The sequence below is a fragment of the Apis mellifera genome, linkage group LG13 (genome assembly GCF_003254395.2).
Source record: "Apis mellifera strain DH4 linkage group LG13, Amel_HAv3.1, whole genome shotgun sequence".
In the NCBI taxonomy this organism is placed as follows: Eukaryota; Metazoa; Arthropoda; class Insecta; order Hymenoptera; family Apidae; genus Apis; species Apis mellifera.
Genome location: NC_037650.1, coordinates 5,690,001 through 5,710,397, shown reverse-complemented (window position 1 = coordinate 5,710,397; position 20,397 = coordinate 5,690,001). Strand labels below are relative to the sequence as shown.

At 47.1% G+C, this 20,397-nt stretch overlaps 1 pseudogene; it reads left to right on the top strand.

Moving 5' to 3' along the window:
• Positions 1-7,304: 7,304 nt before the first annotated feature.
• LOC113219208 lies at positions 7,305-9,587 on the top strand (annotated as a pseudogene).
• The last annotated feature ends 10,810 nt before the right edge of the window (positions 9,588-20,397 follow it).

The following is a 20,397-nucleotide window of genomic DNA, read 5'->3' as shown; positions in this document are numbered from 1 at the left end:
ACGCTTCAGCCTAAGCGACCCTATTAGTCGCCGGTTATCTTCCTCGTGACGTGACGCGTCGTAGACACGGTGACCCCGGTAAATCCTTTCTCTTGGACGTGTCGACCGGTTGCAGGCCTCCTCGCGCAGCTGACTCCTCCGAGGTGGCGGCCGCTCCGCTGTATCTGTGTGTACGCGTTTCGCGTTGAAAACGTGTCTCCCGTGTCTGATTTAACGCCTGCCGACCATGTTTCGATGCCTCTGCCGTTTAACAACGGCGAGGAGATAGGATTCTCCTCTCCGTTTAGGAAAACGAGTTACGTTACGCAAACTGGGAATCGTCGAGCCGGTAAATAATTTCGTCTTACTCCCGGCTTGAAGGGAGAACGTGTTCCTTATAATTGGCCCCTCGTTAACGTTCATCCTCCGTGTCTTCTAAATCGAACGAAGTCTTAAAAGTCTGCCTCGATCGATCCCAGCGAAAAAGGAAATTCCACCGTTTGATCGTTCAATTACGCTTCGATTTCTACTACGGTTGCCACTCACACATACACACGGTTCTTTTATTCTCGGTGGAGAAGAGCGGACAAAAAGCTACCAGGGGGCTGGAAGCCCCCCACGATCACGAGGCGCGAGACTCGTCTCGATGAAGCGCGATTACAGCCTCGTGCGGCGTTGATTGAACCGATAAAGATCTCCGCTTTTTCAAACCGAGAGAGAGAGAAAGAGATCGCTCGATTCCCGAGAGGATCCGCGTTGTCTCTCGGTGACGGCGAACGCTGTGGCTCGGCTCGAGGAGACGAGCTGTCGTCGAGAACGGTTGGAGCGACGCGAACCTACAGGAATCGGGTAATTGATGGAACCGTTCGGTTGAACGATCGAGCGGCGATAAACTCGTGCAAACACGTGCCACCTTCTGTGCTGCACAAATTAATCCTGTTTTTCACGTGTGTCGCTTATATGCATCGATCTTGTGCAATCGCCGACGAATTTTTTAACTGGTTAAAAACTCGATTACGCAAGGAACTGGTATATTTGCGCGTCTAACGGTTTATTCGACCAGTCGAGGAGGAGGATAAATTTTCTTCGAAAGCGAGACATCTGGTCCGATCGAAATTGAAATTTCTTCTCTCTCCTGTTCCGGAATATACATCTTCCATACGCACGGCCGGAGAGAAATCCATCCGTCGATCTATCCCCCTCCTCCTCCTCCTCCTCCTCTTCCTTCTGTGGATTTCACTTTCCGTGGCCACGCCACTCGTTTGAAATTCGTTTCTGCATTCTGAATTAAACGAAGATACGTCACACTCGTAATGTGTTTGGTGCGCGTGTGTCGGTGTATAATATCTGGCCGGTGGAGAGTGAGAGGACGAGCAACCGGTACCGTAACTGCGGCGGGGAGAGGGGACGGATTGGTTGGACGATACACAGGACTACGATGGTGTAGAACGGTACACGTAGAGGCGCGTGTGTGCATACACGCGACGACTCACACCGAGACGAGAAATTGGCCGAGATGAACCGGGGAATCGGGCGGCCGGAATCGCGTGTTGGTGGATGCGAATTCGCGAGCGTGCACGTGGACGCCGTATTTAATGGTGGACGAGGGACGACGAATCGTGGTCGTCCTTGAGTCGCGCCGCGACGTAGCCTCGCCTCGTCCTCGAGGACGTGCCATCTTCGATGCTTCTGTCGCGTGGAACGATGCGTTTTATTTCTGGAAATCGATGGGATTACGCGTGATAATCGTAAATTGCCGATCTCGGCCTCTCGCGTGTCGAAGAGACGCCTCGTTTCGAGCGAATCAACGCTCGAGGATTCGTTTCGCCGCACGGGGAATAGTGAATGGACGAAGTATCGAAACGACCTGGCAAATGTCAAGTACCGTGAAGCGAAGCCTTGATTGTAATAAGGATTTGTGGATAGCGCGAGAAAGAAGAACCGAAGAAAGGAACGTTAAATGTATACTAATCCCGATACGCTTCAGCCTTGAGATGCTCGAACCGTGGCATAAACACACCGTATTTGCACCTGAATGTCTAATTTATGTAGCAGATAAGCCTTTTAGACTATGGTGCAATTTATGGGTGAATAAAGCCGTTCGAATGATCGAACGCGCCAATAAAACGGGATAGCTATCCAACCTAGGAACCTTTCACCGTGGAATTTCAACAGATTCGTGAATATACGTAAAATCCTATATTTCAATCTTTTTATTCGATCCGTTTTATTCCCGCTTATTATTCTCCACGATTGAGATATATATATATACACGATTTCCCGAACGAAGGAAAGAATAGATTCTTTCTCAACCCGTTCTTTTCTCTTCGCTACGATCGAGAAAATTCGAAACGATCACCCAGAGGAGACGATCTCCGTTCCGACCAAGTCCCGAATCTGAACTGGATACTTAAAGAAAAGTTTTTCGTCCCAAATCTGGAAGCAATTATACGTCAACCGTAGAATCCAACGTTTCGCAGCATTTGCATATGGTTCGCTTTCCATCCAGTCTCGTTAAAACTCTCCTTCTTACGAATGCAAATGGACTAGTTTTTTCTCTCTCTCTCTCTCTCTCTCTTTTCTTTTTTTTTTCATTCGAGCGGCCGACACAGCGTGCGACGCGTGATATCGAAGCGTGGTATCCGACACGTGGCCGATAGAAAATAGTTAATTAATATTCAAACTGGCCGGTAAGTCGACTGGCCGGAGAGCGTGTCTCGGGGACCGTTTCTATCCTAAACCTGACTAGTTTTCGATCGGACGGAGTCGGCTGGACGACTCGATTGCGATTAAGACCGGTCGAACCTGCCGGAACGGACGCGCCGAACAGCCTCTTGCATAACTGTCCACCATGGTTTTGTAGGATGCGCGGATCTCGAGGCGATAGTCGCGCTAAACACGTTGAATCGTCTCGTAACACGCGTGCCCCTCTTTTCTTCTTTCTCTCCACACACGGACACGAAGGTAAATCCGTTCTTTCGTAATAATTTTTCACCATCCTTCATCCTCGCGTCCATCAATCGCGAAAAATCTATATATAACGCGACGGGTCGCGGGTAATCGGTATCGTAAAAATTTTAATTAATTTTTTTCTAAATACCGTAATGGAGGAATAATCGAAAAAACGAAGAGAGCGGAAATTGCTATTAATTTTCTTTTCTCTTTTTTTCTCGATCAATGATGAAATTTCGTTCGTACACATATATGTATCGTACATATATATATACGAAACATATTTCACGAGGAAATAGTAGTAATTTACATTTAATTCGAACGATCAAGTTTCACAGAACAGATATATTTGGCATATTCACGAGTGCTATAACGTAATATACGTAATATATGTGCAAACGCTAGCGACAACTTTGTTCACGTGGAGTCAATTCTGTCGATAACATCGTGGCAGAATTTTCACGGAAACAAGGAAATCTGGGGAATACCCCGGGATCTCGGTGATCTCGACGCCTGACGAGGCATGTACCTCGCGATTCTCCCCCGTCTCTTTTGTCTTCCTCTTCGAGCGAAAGAGGAATCGAAGGATCGATACTACGAGAGCAGAGTGGAACACGCATGCGAAGATCAGGATGTGGGTGGAGCTCGTTTCGCTCGAACGAACCATTTTCAGCGCGCTCTCTACATATGTGTACCCGTGTACGTGTACATCCTTCTTCTTCTTCTTCTCCCTCGTCAATTTCTAAACGTGTCCCCCTCTTCGTCCCACCCGGCTCCGAATCTTCCTTCCTCTCCTCCTCGCGGTCTGACGAAATTATGTCGAATTTCACAACGCGATGCGCCACTGGAAATATAATTGCAACGCCGGCAGCATGCGGCACGGCTGGTTTTCTATTTGCTTATTCTTTCATCCGAAGTATGCAAGATGATTGCTTACGCGACGCCTAGAAAAAGTTGCCTACGCTCGAGCATCGTTCCTCTTCGTCCACGCGTCTCCTCCTCTCTCTCTCTCTCTCTCTCTCTCCCTCTCCCTCTCCCTCCCCCCTCCCCCACTCACCGTCCATCGTCGTTCTCCGTTTTTCCTGTTGTCTTTTCCATCAACCGGTTGAAAGAAGAAAAAAACCGATGACCAGAGGAATTGACCCTCGATTAACTCGATAGTGAATTACTCGTCGGAGAATCATTACTGTCCCGTCGTGTTTGTTCTTCGTTTTCAGGCCGAGCGTTAAGACAGTCCCTCGTAAAATTCCACAGCCTGTAATTATTGTCCGACATTTTTCTCGCCTACTGATTTATGCATAACCATTTTCGCTCCTTCCTCTCCTCCTCGTCCTCCGGATGGTCGATAATTTACCGGGGCTTTTTGCCCGGGCCCGGGCCCCAATATATCGGCCAACGATATGGATCCGCACGATCCATCCGCGCAACCGACGATTTTTTTCCCTTTCCAAGCTGTTTAGAGAGCCTCTCCCGACCTCTCTCTTCCCGGAGAGAGATTCGGCCGGGGTGGTGCGTCTCTCCCTGCGTGGTAATTTCGTACCGTTTTTTCGATACACATTGCGAGTGCGGAACGCGATCCTCTTTCGCCCGATTTTGTGTCATGGCTCGAGGCATCGTCCGTGGAGGAGCGAGGGAACAGCTTACATCGTTTCTAAGTATCGACGTTGCGGATACTTTCTCCTATCGTACGATTAGCAATAGGGAATATCCAAAAGTCATTAAACTCCGTGAGAACCTGTATTTTTTTTCTCTTTCTTTTTTTTTTTTATATACATACATATATATATTTTCTCGACAGTTGTCGGCAAGCTCACGATTACGATTCATCCGCCGCTGTCAAACGACGTCCACGCGTAACTTTCTCTTAAAAATCTTCGACGTTTAATTGTTTTCGAATATTTTACCGTTCGACACCGTAAACCCCCTAACGATTCAGTAGAGAGAGAGAAAGAGAAAGAAAATTGAAAATTAAAGAAAGGTGAAAGAATCCGAAAGGAAGATTCTCGATCGCGATGCTTGCGATTATTACGAAATTCATTCCGTTGTTCGCGTGTGAAGGATAATCACACTGGCGCGCCATCGAAAAGTATCGTCCTGTGTGCCACTGAATGCAGCCGGGTCGCATTGCAGCTGCACCCACGAGTCACACATCCTTCGTCCCCTTCTCCTCCTCTCTTCTTCTCTCTTCGTTTTACCTCCTCCTCCTCCTCTTCTTCTTCTCTCGTTGTCGTGTCACGATACCCTTCCCGCTTCTTTATTCCACGGCGCCTGTGCAACACGCGTGCGTGTACGTGTGTGCATACGCGCGGTGCACGCCGAGAGAGCAAAGGAGAGTGCTCCTAAGAGCGGAGCTAAGCCGGTCTCACGGTAGTTGTTCGGGGTCAGGGGGCGATATACCTACCTACCTACCTATCAGCCTAGCTGCTCGAGCCTGCGTGTCGCAAGCGTATCCTCCTTCTCTCTCTTTCTCTCTCTCCTCCTCCTCCTCCTTCTCCTCCTTCTCCCTCGCGTACCACGACTCCTCTTTCACCTCGTTCGACACCGTAAACCCGCACTCTAACCCGGACCACGCGAGCCCGCGACTAGCTCGCGAGCGTCTGGAGCTGCCTTTGTATTCTTATTGGCCGCGGTTGCCGGCGAGCCAGCCTTTTATCGGGAGAGGTCAATCCACCGGGAACGTATCTAATCTTTCCAGGGTATCTGGACAATTTGTTTCGTTGCCTAGCTTTCCTGGCCCTGCTTTCACGGATCCGTGATCCGAGCCGTGTTTCTTCTCTCGAATTCTCGACCGTAAAAACCGGCGGATTTCGCTCTTTCCGCGTCTCGAGAGTAAAAGAAGAAAAAGTAAGAAGGGGAAAAGAAAGATTCGATTGCGAATAAAGGAGGGTGTATTCGTTTTTTTTCAGGATCGTTGTTTAGAGATGTTTACGATACGCTCGTACACGTTTCGCGCGAAATAACGTTAGTGAAATCTTTGAATAGGAAAGGTAAATGTTCGAGAAATCAGGCTCGAACGAATGTTTGATAAACGGATTAACACGTTGGGATTCTTTGCCGTTTAATCCCGCTTTTCGTACGGGTAAGAGGATTGTCCTCTTCTTGCTCGACGAATTACGAAGCGGTTGATAATTCGATCGCTCGATGCGAAACAGCTTCTAATTGATGCTCGTAATAAACGCACCCTCGTCGTCGCGAGGATGATTCAGATTTCGCGAAGTGACGCCTCTCCTTCCTTCCTCGTAATACTAATTACGATGTCACCGATGTCTTTTGCTAAATTCTGCGAAAGAGAAAGCTGCACCGACTGCGCACACGTTGGACCAGTTTTAGAGTGCACGTTGCCTGGAAACTTTCAAATTAATTTACGTCCGATTCGTCGTCCGCGTGATTCATAATACCGGTACGCTACTTTCCACGCTTACGCCGAGATATATGATATTTAATCGCGGTTAGATTAATGGAGGTACACATCTCGCGTTTTAATACCCTCGAAATTGACTCGCAGATTAATTGATTCATAGATCATCCGTTTTCTGCCTAGTAGTTCTTCCGAGCGATTATTCAGTTTGGGATGATAAAACATTGGGAAGAAGGGAGCTCTCTCTTTCTCTCTCTCTTTGTCTCTCTTGATCGTGCGATGGTGGAAAAATGAAAATTATTTCGATTAAACGGTGAAAGTTGATTTCTCAAAATCTTCTCAACGTTTTTTCCACGGTAACTCGACACTGAAAACTCGACACGTGGGATTAATGGAATATCGTACGAGTTAAACGTGTTCTTTCTACTAGGGGATTCTAATCCAATTTTCGAATCTTCGATTTTCTCTACGATCTTATCGAAAATGGATAGGATTTAGAAAAATATCCGAGGAGAAGTAATACCATTAATGGAGGAGCAATTACTTTAAGATTTCCACAAAGCGAAATAATAATAAGCAACAGTGCGTAATCACTTTCATCGCGAGAAATTTTATCAAAAGAAGGAAAGAAAAATCGAAGTTTTCACAACGATAAAAATAAAATCTCATCATCCCTTATCACCCGCGAATAAGGATGAGTTTTAAATTTCTCGAATATCTTAAAATTCCGAGAACGACCTGTCACAAGTTTAATAACGTTACGTACATGAATATTGCACGAATCCATTGCTTTTGAAACAGCTTCGTTAAAAATAATCTTTGGAAAAAGAAGAAGAAGAAAAAAGAAAAAGAAAGCACAAACTCTCGAGGATTAAAAATTCGATCGGAGGATTGGCGAGGAGGAAAGAGGCGAGACACACGAGAGATGCCGGCACACGACCGTCCCTACTCACCAGTGAAAGGGTTAATTACGATCGTGAAACCGGTGAGACGCTCGGCTCGTGTGGGCGAACAGATGCGAGCTTTAAATCGAAGATATCTCGGTACGGCGATTATGTGTCGCGTACGGCTGCAAGACACACGGTCCTACTTTCTCTCACGCACGCACGCTCACCCACCACCGGTTACCAACGGTTCTCGTCGTCATCGTCGTCGTCGTCGTCATCGTCGTTAGGCGTATCTGCATACGAGACGCGTCGATCGATCGGCAATATAACGATTCCCAAGGCTCGAACGAAGACTTGGATAAACGCAACGAAGAAAAATCGTGATGCGTCTATAAATAGTATCTTTCTCTTATTCGACCTCCCGCTCTTTCTCGCCGCGGTTTTTCTCACAAATGGCGAACGTTAGGGAAAAAAAAAAAGAAGAGGAAAAAAAAAAAGAAGAATTTACCGCTCGAATGGAATATTCACTTGAATAGATAGATTTGATTTTGTTTTCGTCCAGGTGGTGAGGACGGATTCCTTGAAAGGTCGCCGAGGTAGATTACCATCGAAGCCAAAATCCCCGCAAGAATCACCACCGACTCCCCCGTCTCCCTGATCACAGCTTTGGTCCGCGCGCACTTGGACCACGACACCCGATCAAGCAAGCTTGGATTACTCGCAATACCGGCAACCAAGCCCTGGCGATCCACCCATCACAGAGGCAGAAAAGACGCAACAATTCTACAATCTTCTTACCACGTCCATCGATGTGATTCGAACGTTTGCCGATAAAATCCCCGGCTTCACGGACTTGGTGCGCGGAAGATCAGGTTTGTACACCTTATTCCCTCATTATTAATTATTATTCCTTTTAATTTCTTCGTCTATCTATCTCTCTCTCGGATAATTTCTCGTGTCGTCATATAAATCTATACGCGGGCTGCGTTATATCGTTTATTATGTATGGACGTGCAGACAATATCCGCGAGGGAAGGTTTCATTAAAGAGATCGATAGCTTGTACATTTTCTAAAAGGTCAATCCTGACGAGCCTACGACATGTCTAATCGACGTGTATCCGATTGGTCGGTTATCTAGCTGCTGCGCTAGCTCCACACGGGAAAATAACTTTTTTCTTTTTCTCTTTTTTCCTCTCTCTGCTTTTTCTCGAAACAATTTCTTCGTATTTCGATTCCCACTCGCAAATATCAATCGTATATATGTATGTTATACACCTGATATATATATAATATATACGTACACCTGATATAATATACCGTCTAACACGCTGTTCTCGCGATTCTTCCTCTCCCCGTAGGAGTTACTTTCCAGTCGGCCAGTCTGGAACTGTTCGTTCTTCGATTGGCGTACCGTACGAAACCTGAGGACACCAAGCTGACGTTCTGCAACGGCGTGGTGCTGGCATTGGAACAGTGTCAGCGTAGCTTCGGCGATTGGCTCCACAGTATTCTCGAATTCAGCAAAGCTCTTCACATTTCCGACGTAGACGCTAGCGCTTTCGCTTGCCTCTGCGCTCTTACCCTCGTTACTGGTAAGTTTCGAACAGAAGCGAAATCCTCTCTCCTCCTCCTCCTCCTTTTCCAAAGAAAATACATCACGTGATTTTTTTTTCCCCACCCGCCCTGTCCTCGTTTCCTCTCCCCGCCATCCTCGATGATTATCCATTAAGCGCGACCGTCTGCCGGATAAATTATTTATCGATCGGCCGGGTTTACTTATTAACGAGACGACGAAAAGAAACCGCGATCGTTCGTGGCCGCGTTGCACGCGATATACACGTCGACGCGATTTTCCTCGCGACTCGGAGCGTGCGTGCCGATCGGTTCAACGACGATAAGCCGAATTACGTCGATTGCACGCAACACCGCCCCCCCATTTATCCCTCCGTTTGAATTGGCCGGCGAATCTGGGAGGACGCGATCCTCGCGGTCCTCCTCCGATTAATTACAATAATGTAGAGAATAATTATAATCTAACACTCGCCGGGTCGAAAGCATCGATTGATAAAATACGGCATCTGTTTCTCTGCTTGAAATTGCAGCAAGGTACGGCCTGAAGGAGCCTCATCGCATGAGCAGCTACAGTCGAAAATAATCTCGTCTCTTCGCGATCACGTCACCTATAACGCCGAGGCGCAGAGGAAGCGCACTACCTGTCCCGTTTGTTAGGTAAACTGCCGGAACTGAGGAGTCTGTCGGTGCAGGGGCTCCAGCGTATCTTTTACCTAAAACTGAGGATCTGGTCCCAGCGCCGCCCATGATCGAGACCATGTTCGTCGGTAGTCTACCGTTTAATCGCCTTTCAATGCGAGCCAAGCCCTGCGCCAAGGCTGCTCTACTCGCCGCGTAGAACAATTTCATCATTTGAGATCTTGTGCGGTTGCGTACTACTCCGATTTAAGTTTCCTTTAAGTTTTCTCTCTTACACGTCCACGTAGGTTTTACCATCTTCTTCTTGCGTGTATACCCTTTATATGGTTTTTCGCACGAGTGAATCGACGCGTGATACACCGCGTGAGAATAGTCGCCTTAAGGGGGTACAAACACGAATCTCGAGAGAGAGAGAGAGAGAGAGAGAGAGAGAGAGGAAGAGAGAGCGAATGAGAAGTCTAAGAGGTCCTGTTTCTCTCGAGGCTCACGTTCTGGATGTTTTAGCGAGATATATAACGACGCGTGTGGCGCGATCGAGCATCGCGCCGCAGGTGGACGCATTGGGTGGATGCACGCGCGAATGGATGACGAGCCGGAAGACGTTGGTTTGTCGCTAAATTTAAGACAAAGTTCCCTGTGCGTGTATGGATGAGAGACGGGTGGATGGAACGGGGCGCGTGTCTTCGTGATGTGTCAGCGGGCAGACTGTGACTACCCGCCCTGACAACTGTTACTATTGTTACTATTATTATTATTATTATTATTATTATTATTATTATTATTATTATTATATTACCGCTATTACTATTTTAACAGTGTAACGATGTAATAACTATTCTATCTGCTATCGAAAGTATCGACGCCCGACGACCGATTGAAGGTGGAACCCGGTTTCTCGGGGCGGATTCTCGGGGCGGAGGAGGAGGGAGGGGGAGAAAGAGGGCTTCTCTCCGGTGGAGGAAGCAGCGGCAGCTTGAAACGAACGTTCCAAGGATTTCCCCTTTCGCGAGAGAGAGAGACAGGAGAGAGAGAGAGAGAGAAACGAGCGTGTTTCGTTATGCCTTCCCACAAGGCGTCGTACGATACGAAGGATGATTAAAATCACGACTAGGTGGTGATCCTAGCCGACGGTAATATAAGTGCTACGCAAAATGATGCACAAAAGGAAGAAAAGAAAGAAAGAAGGAAGGAAGGAAGGAAGGAAGGAAGGAAGAAAGAAAGAAAGAAAAAAAAATATAACGACGATATATACCATTACACGTTATACACGTACATTATACGTACATTATCGTACACATGAATTTTTATCACTTTTCTACCTACTTTGTATAAGTCGCTACATCAACGAACAAAAAAAAAAAAAGGAAAAAAACTACGTTTCTTTCTACGCTCGTGCCGCAACGATCGTCCTCGAGGATCGCTCGATCGGGATTAATTTCTCTCTTTCAGAACGGAAACCGTTCATCGCTTAATCCACTCACTCACTCACTTATTGTCGTGGAAGAGAAGGAAGAGAGGTGCATTGACGATTCGCAACATATCAAGAGCAACGACGGAAGAGCGGAGACGAGATGCCACGAATTACTACTTACGTGCTAAATTGATATTCCTCCATTCGTCCTTCGTCCCTTCCACCCTCCCCCTCCCTCCACCACCCTCTTCGTGTCAATCAAAATTTCGCTGCTCTTCTCCACCGAGAATAAAAGAACCGTGTGTATGTGTGAGTGGCAACCGTAGTAGAAATCGAAGCGTAATTGAACGATCAAACGGTGGAATTTCCTTTTTCGCTGGGATCGATCGAGGCAGACTTTTAAGACTTCGTTCGATTTAGAAGACACGGAGGATGAACGTTAACGAGGGGCCAATTATAAGGAACACGTTCTCCCTTCAAGCCGGGAGTAAGACGAAATTATTTACCGGCTCGACGATTCCCAGTTTGCGTAACGTAACTCGTTTTCCTAAACGGAGAGGAGAATCCTATCTCCTCGCCGTTGTTAAACGGCAGAGGCATCGAAACATGGTCGGCAGGCGTTAAATCAGACACGGGAGACACGTTTTCAACGCGAAACGCGTACACACAGATACAGCGGAGCGGCCGCCACCTCGGAGGAGTCAGCTGCGCGAGGAGGCCTGCAACCGGTCGACACGTCCAAGAGAAAGGATTTACCGGGGTCACCGTGTCTACGACGCGTCACGTCACGAGGAAGATAACCGGCGACTAATAGGGTCGCTTAGGCTGAAGCGTGTGCGCTCGATCGAGAAGAAACTTCGCCAGGACAGGTTTTCTTCGCGGGCTTACTGCCTCGGCTAGGTAGGAGTAGTAGTATTGGCTGCGATAGAAGTGGCAATCTCCCGTCTCGAGAAACGCTCGTGGGAAACGGCTGGCAAATATCGGTCCGCGCGATCTTCGTCCGTTTCGACGTCGTAAATCCACGTTCGAGACCGCAAGGTATTCCGTCTTCTCGTGTCTGTCTCGGGATAGCGGAGACCCGTACACACGACCGATTAAAAATTCGTGGTCGCTAATGGTTGACGCGCAAGAAGAATCTCGTTCGCCATACCCGGCAACAGGGGAGAAATAACAGGGCCCCGTATGGCGTTACGGAATAGGATGAGACGGATCGGCGATGGATCCGATAGGGAAAAAGCTGGATCGAACGAAGAAACCTCGCGCTCCAGGCCTTTCTCGATCCTTGATCCCCGGCTCGCGCTTCGTCTCCTTCTACCTGTCGGATGTCGCAACCCGGTGGCATCGGTTGCCTCGATTAAGCGATCAAAGATCGATTAAGCGAGCCGGTTTTTCCGTTCCCTGTTTTCTAAACTCCGCCCCTCTAACTCCCCTCCCTCCCTTCCCCGGAGAAAATCGAAACAGCCGCCCGATACCGTAATTGAAATAGCTGACGCTTTCTTGCCGGTGCCGCGGAACGCGTAACATCAACCGCGCTCGCCGGTCGCATGCCGGTTTAAGGACAAATATGATAATAAGCCGGCTAGAAAGCGGCCATTCGCGCTACAGTCGGCCCAGTTTAATAAGGCTCGATCAATTTTTACCGCGTTGTAAACACGGGACAACGATGCGGTTGTTATCTCGTTTGGTACACGGCGAATACGTGACAGAAGCGCGGAGTGGAATGAGCGATTACTGGTCGGACACGCGTTTCTACGCGCTCTCTCTCTCTTTCTCCCTCATCCGTCATCCGTCCATCGCGAATTAATTAAAGTTCGAAAGAAACGTTCGATCCGGAGGAGGATGGTACCATCGCGAAATCGTTTAAAGAAACAAAGGATTACCGAAAGAAATCGAAACGTTCTCGTCCCTTCCGCATCCCTCCATTAACGATCCACCGATTTTCCCATACGATACGTGTGGACTATCAAAAGCAACGAGCGGTAACCAAGCCTCGAAATCAATTCCATGATCTTTTTCACGATATCCGCGGGCGGAATAGCTTTCACGCTACACGATTTTCAACATCCCTCTCCCCTTCTTCCAGCGCCTTCTCCTCCTCCTCCTTGCCCTCTCTTCCCCCCGAATTGAACGCACCGACGGATCGTCCGCCGGCCCGAGCGAATTCGAGTACAGGAAATCGAGGAACAGGTAGACCAAGATCCGAGGAATCTCGTAATAGGTACCCTAATCCCATCCAGCTTTCTACACCGCCCGAGGCGGAGACTCGCCGCTCGCTCGCTCGCTCCGGCCGGCGTCGAATCGCACGACGAAGGAACACGCTTCAAGGGCCCAAACGTTTCCCATCGCGTCCCTCCTTCCTTCGCCTCTGCCGCCGTATCCCCTCCCCCGATTTCCACGTTTACACGTTTGCATACGAATTGCACCGGTGTGTATTCGTCGTTCGTACGATTATCGAGATGCCTCGATCGAAAGTACCGTTTCGAACTTTCTTCCTCCTTCTTGTCCTTCGATTGGAAAACTTGTCTCTTTTCTGACGGAGACGCGAGGGAGAAGGCAGTCTCGTCGCAAATTCAACCGTCATCTTTCTATATATTATCGATCGAGTGTTCGATTCAACGAACTTTCTATCGTTGCTCGTCACAACTTTTCTTCCCTTAAAGTTTCGATCGATCGTGAGCGTTGCCTCGAGTATATATATAAGATACGACTGGAAGAAAATTTATTATAAAGACGAGGATGAGTAGGCAAGCATCTCAACAATTTCGTCGCGCGAATATTATCCAAACGGAATGGACAAACGTACGTATGATACAATATAATGCAACAGGGAGCGTGATAACGAGACACCTAAATTTCTCGAGTATGTTTGCACGCGCTAATGATACGTTAAACAGCCATGAGGGAGTAATTGCCAGGCGGCCGGTGATCGCGTTCAGCAACTGGAAACGTATATACATATTGATACGTTTCATACCAATGTGTATTATTCTGGAAACCGTGATGGCGATCCGTCTCCCGTACGGGAAGGCAATCGCTCGCCAGAAACAGATATCCCGAATTCTTGCAATAATCGACGAGATCCCGAACCAATGATCCATTTAATTATTAAGAAATTCGAAATGCGTCTTAATAATGCCTCTAATGGAGAAAAGTCTCTTAGGATTTTGAGATAATTGTGACGCGATTCCAATCTTTATCATTCTTCTATCATTGCTTATACATCTTCGAAGATGATTTTGATCGATACGACTTAAGGCCAGGTAAAGCTTAAGGGGAGATAAAAATTCGAAAAACACGCGTTGTCTTGAATTTTGTCTGTGCGAAATTATCAGTGGAGACGGCGTGCATAGCCCAGCCATTTGCTGTTCGTGTGTCGCGCGTGCGGATCGATTTTTAGAAACGATTTATCGACGACAGAGAGACCTTTTATCGTATGGAACGACGAATTCCCATTGGTTTCGCATTGCTCGCAACAAAGTGCAGCTCCATACTGATTCCTTTGGAACGGCTCGACTCAAAAGATAATCATCGGCCGGCACAATGCAGACAGCCTGACCGCAGTTTGAACTCATCTGACACGATTGTAACGCGATGAATGCGAGCAGATAAACGCTCGTGCATCGCCGGGCAAATTATAGTCGCGGCCGCAATTTCATTACGAAATCTAGTCCCGGCACACGTGGGCAGGCAGGCAAGTAATGCCGATAAAGCGTGAGAGCCTCGAACTTTTCATCCATGTGTATTTATATATATATATATATATATATATACTTTTTCCAACGAGTTCCTATTATAGAATTTTTCGAACAGCTCTCCTCGTGGATCCCTTTCTTCTTGCCAGTCGATTAATTACATCAAATTTATCTCCAATTCTCATCTAATCACTTATCATCGTTTCACGCAATAATCGTTCGAAAGTTTTTAGATAGCGTCCCCTCGTCGCTATCTCGCGCACTTAATTACGCGCTTCTTAAATTAAGTTAATATTCGCGTAGCGTGTATAAACGTTGGTGAATTTCCAAGCAAGAAAAAATATATATATCTTTTGCTCTGTTTTATACAAATATATACTCTTTGAACAAATATATATATATATATAAAAAACACTATATATATAAAAGATAGAGTAGAAGAATAAGGGAACATGAGTAACATGTCCAACACTTATTGTTACTTTGAAAAAACTTGTATGGAATATTGACACAGGGTGAAATTTCGGCAAAAAGAGATTAAAAGGGAACAGAACACTTCGAGTGAGTGCGATGAACAAAGTCGGAAAGCCGGTTACAACCCGTGTAATTGCCACGAGTAAATTTAGACGAAGAGCACAACTCCGCCGGACTCCACTTTTAAAAACGTTCGAGCGAACGCGCTCGATTCGACGATACGACGAGGCGAATGAGTATCCTCCATTCATTCTTTTCCTATCTCTATTTGTTCCAGATTTCGATTTCGCCATTTCAAAAATAATACCGGCAAAGAATCCCCGAAGATAGAGGATGAACGAGCTCATGCAACGAAACGAGTAGATCGAGGGAGGAGAAATCGTTGGAAAGGGAGGAGTGGAAAATTGTGAACGTGAGGGTGGAGGTTCGTACGCCCTTGGAGAAGGTTGTGCGAGAACTGGCGACGAAAATCGATGGTGAAACTCGGTGGTGGGCCGTTGCGAGATACGCGGGTATAGTGAAATGGTTGAAGGTGAAGGACGAGCAACCGGGTGATACAAGGTGTTAGGTAATCGTCTTCGTCGTGATCATCGTCGTTGCGCGTTGTTCGAGAAAAATCGATCATGTCGATGGGTTTGTTGTTGGGAGCGCGGGAAAGAGAAAAAGAGAAAAAAGAAGAGAAAAGGAAACGAAGACGGGGGATGGAGGGTATATTTTCGCCCGCCCACGTCCTGAAATACGAGCGAGGGGATGAAATGATAAATAGATCGTCTATTCTCGCGCGAAAAAAAATAAAAAAGGCGGGGGGAAGAAATCGTATCGACGAAACGTCCGAAAAGGACACCTTTAAATAGTCACGTTTAAATAGGCTTGAACAGTCGAAACAGGGACAAGAGGAACGGATTCCGTTCCCATTATCCCACGAGGGGGATATAATCGATCGATAGGGGCAATTGAAACGAGGCAGTTATCAATGGATGCCGTCACGACTCATTCAACGATCTAATATTTAGCTCGAGATTCGTTCAGAGAGAGAAAGAGAGAGAGAGAGAGAGAGATCGAGAGCAGGGTATGGGGAGGAGCGTCAGATTTCTTAATATTCACCGCGGGTGAGCGGCTAACACTACACCGAGTTCCAGTGAATTATACCGGTCATTAATCAAGGGAATCAATGTGAATTAAGAAACGTGCCACCTGTCAAACAATTTCGCGAAATATAATGCGTCACTCACGTAAGTCGACACGAGTTATTAGCCTCATTAATCAGCCGCAACCTGGCATTAACGTTAATGAAGAAAACCAACCAGTAACCAGGGGAGGAGGGGAGGGAGAGAGGAGGGAACCTGTTGCCCCGCGTCTCCCTCGACGTGTTAATATACATTGGATCATTTTTTTCTTCCTCTTCTTCTTCTTCTTCTTCTTCTTCTTTTCTTTTTTTTTTTCATTCTTCTCAAAGCAATTTCTTCAACATCGACATCGAACGAGTTCCCCACGTGCGGCAGCTCGCTCGATTCTCACAGGACGATCCAATTTTGCATTCATTTCCTTCGAACCGATCCAAGTGGAAAATTGTTAAATCGTTGGCACGATTTTCAAAGGCTCGCTACACACAGATAGAATCGTAGCCTCTTGAGCGTGGAGAAATTGCGTGGTACTCCTCGCCTTCCGCCTCCCACTCTCTCCCGAGTTAGGCCTCGAACGTGAAAATCCATACGCGATACGAGGGAACCTGCTCGATTAATTATAGAGATTGTCGAACGAATCTATTTGTGTAACAGCCTGATAACTTACTCCTGAATAATAATAATAATTGCAATTAAAGCAAGACCCGAGGGAAAATATTTTTTGCATCGAAATGAAAATTTATAAAAATTAATCGATTCTCATCGCTGATCCATCGTTATCACATTTTCATCGTTCGTTCGCAACAATTAATACATAACTTCCAACTTCGTCTTCTCAACTTCGTCTTCGTGATCGTTCGTAAATTTCGCTTTTCGCTCGTAAAAGAAAAGAAAAGAAAAAAAAAAACAAACAACTCGTTCTCCATCCGCCATCCGCGTATCCACCCAACCAATCCAATCCTCCTATAAGGAAATCCGTTATCGGATAGAGCAGGATTCGGGGTCGATTCCCTGTCGATTTCGATTTCTCCTTGAAATTTCTCCACTGTCGGTGATCCCCCTGCTAGCGATCCGTGTCCCCACGGCGGAACGGCGGAACGGCGGAACGCGGTGGCGGTAAGAGAAAGGAGAGGAAGGGAAAAAAGGAAAAAGAGGGAAAAAAAGAAGAGAGGAAAAAAAGGGGGAGAGGTGGAGGGAAGGAAAGACGGGCGGCGCGGGACGGGGACAAGCGTGTGGCGGCGTGCGGTAGCGTGCACGTGTGCGTGCGTGCCGGCGCGACAACGCGCTAGATAGGATCTCTCTGGTTGGTATGCGCCAGAGCGGGCAATACGCGACACCCATACCGTAGTCGGAAACGAGCTGCAGGTTCCGTGACCCCGAAACCGGGGATACGATCTCTCGTTGATAGGCCACCGCCTGGGGAGAAAAGCTGGGAACCGCGCCTCTTGCGGGCCCTAATTGGGCACGATAAAGTGGACACGAGCCGCCCTAATTAATTACGGATATTAACCGCTTTATTATCGGCCGATTATCAGCGCGGGACGACGATTTACGTGAAATCGAATAAAGCAAAGAGTTTGCTTTCTACTCGATGGAAATTGGAGCGGTAAAGAGATATCGGGAGTGGGTGGAGTATCATTGCGTTAAGACGCACGCTTCTTCGTCTCTGTTTCTCGAATAAGGGGAAGGATTCGAGGGAGAATTGTACATCACGCAGGAAGGAGCTACGCCCACGATTCCCGTAGCCAGTGTGGATAATAACAAGTGTTCGATAACAGGAAGTGACGCGACGCGACATTTTTCCTATCGACGTAAATTAATTAATTGCGCTTGCTACACGTAAGTACGGGGATCGATTATGGGGCAGCGTAAATTAATTAAGCTGCTGTTTCTGCGGAAAACCGTGTAACCGGTTGACATTGCGTGCCACCCACACCGGGTGGCGAGCGCAACGCCCGAGCGCAACCTTCTTTCGTGTTGGTCGGTTTAATCGGAAAGAGTTGAGTAAGAACGAACGAGTAGTAGTGGATCGTCGATATGGATCTAATTACGCTTGGATCACTGGGTTAACGATCGAAACTGATATCTCTCCCCCCCCCCTCCCAAGTTGGCGGCAAGTGTTAATCGTTTCACCCCAAGCTCGACAGATGCGCAATGCCGATGGATAATGCTTCGGGGCGGGAGCATCCAGTGGAGTGTAATTGGACGTAAACACGAACGTCCGATCCGATCGAAATGGCGTGCATAAATCATCGATGAAAACCGCGCCGCGATAATCTTCGCGATGGAAACTGGTCGTGTCGGTGGATTATTGTTGGCAAAGAATCGCGTACCTCCGCGCAAACCTGTACAAACATGTCCAACCGTGGAGCGTAAACCAAACCGTATGCACGTAAAGTGGATACTTGACGGATGATTGTACTTCACTTAGGCAAGTTATAAATTCAAACGAATCAATAGCTACAAGTGATTGTACGATAGTGAAAGTTGTGTTTTATCGCTTGATAATACGGATGGTATTAATGATAATTTATCGTGATAAATTTATCATAATAATTTAATAAATCGATATCGTCGATTGCGTTGGATCAAACGGTTAGATATATATATATATATATACGAACGAGATATCGCGATGGAAATAATTCTATTCGATAGGTGGAGGGGAGGCAAAGGTCAGCCTCGTTTCTTTTTTTCTTTTTTTTTTTCTTAAATAGAACGCTGCGCGATTCCCGTTCATAAATGAGTCGAGAACTGTCAAATTGAAATTAGCTTTCATTCAAATGTTAGTCTGTCTGCCTATCCGCGACCCCGGCTTCCTTTTCATTCATCTTGCCAGCTACGTGCCGACAGATTGTATCGTGGAACAATTTTACACTTGTTCTCGCTCCACTGTACTCGACTAATTCGAATCGGCGAACGAATATTATAATAAAGCACGTATTATTGCAAGGCACGTCAACAGAGAGAGAGAGAGTTAACACCAAAAGAGTTAACATCGAAAAGAAAAAAAAGAAAGGGAAGAAGAACGATCGAAAGCGATTCCGTGCGTTTCACGGGAAATAAACGGTTGGCAAAATCCACGTTACCATGCGATCTCGTATCGAACGTTTCGTGCAATTTTTTTCCCCCCCAATCTACATTTCCCCGCGTATTCATTCACTACCTTTCGCTACCTTTCGTTATCGACATGCAACCGAGCGAGCCAATTTACATGCGATCGCGGGGAGAGAAGACAAGCCGGGGATCATACGCGAACGATGGAAGGAATCCCGAAGGCTGGAAGGTAACTAAAGCCTCGTGGATGCCGCGAGGAAGACGTACCGGTAAGAGGAATCGTTCGTACACGAGTGGCGTAGCGTGCAACGAGCAAACGAGTGATTTAGTCGCTTAGATCGAGGTCCGCATACCGAACGACTGTGACCGACTCAGGACGGATCGAGACCCCGTTGGGCCTCGAGGCCTCAAGGCCGGCGAGCTCGTAAAGCCAATTCGTGCCTCTCCCTCGCTCGGCCAATCGGATTTTCATACGGCAACGCAACGGACGCCGAACAAGGTGCATCGGCTGCAACCTGCTGCAACCACTTGTGCGGTGGTTACCAGCCGGTACCAGCGGCTTTTGCTACCTTGAACAGTACTCGTCTTTAATGTTAATGTTTGCAAATTGTGCGTTACATCCGAACATGGTTGAAATTACGGATTAAGAGAGAAACGTCGTCGATCGTTCCCATCCAATTTTCCTTCTCTCTCTCTGTATCGAAAAATTTATCGAGGATCTTACGGATCGATGTTCGTACATGGTCGATAAATTAATAGAGAGTTGAGAGAGAGAGAGAGAAGGGATGTTTAAATTACTCCAAGTGTTACTTTGTACGGGGAGATTACACAAGCGAGCGAGATTATAATAGACGATTACGATTTACGATTACTTAAAAACTAGTTGCGAGTCACCTTGGCGGGTAACAGTTCGTCATTAATCTCCGCTTGAACTCTATTGCCCTATCTTTTTTTCTTTTCTTTTTTCTTCGATGCGTTTCTTCTTTATCGTCCATGCTAATTTATCGTTGTTGTTGGACAAGCGCTCGGCTTACGAGGAGCGCAGATTCACGAGAAAGATACGTCGGTTGGCGGGCGCGCGGCCGCGGAAGGCGAAACCGCGGAGGAAAGAGAAGAAAACGGCGCGCGCCCCGTAAATTGGGACACGTAGCGTGCGATTCCACGAAATTTATCTGATCAAAGTCGGTCGGCCGAATCAAGCGCGGGTAGACACACACGCTCGGCGTCGGATCACGAGCTGGAAAACGGAAC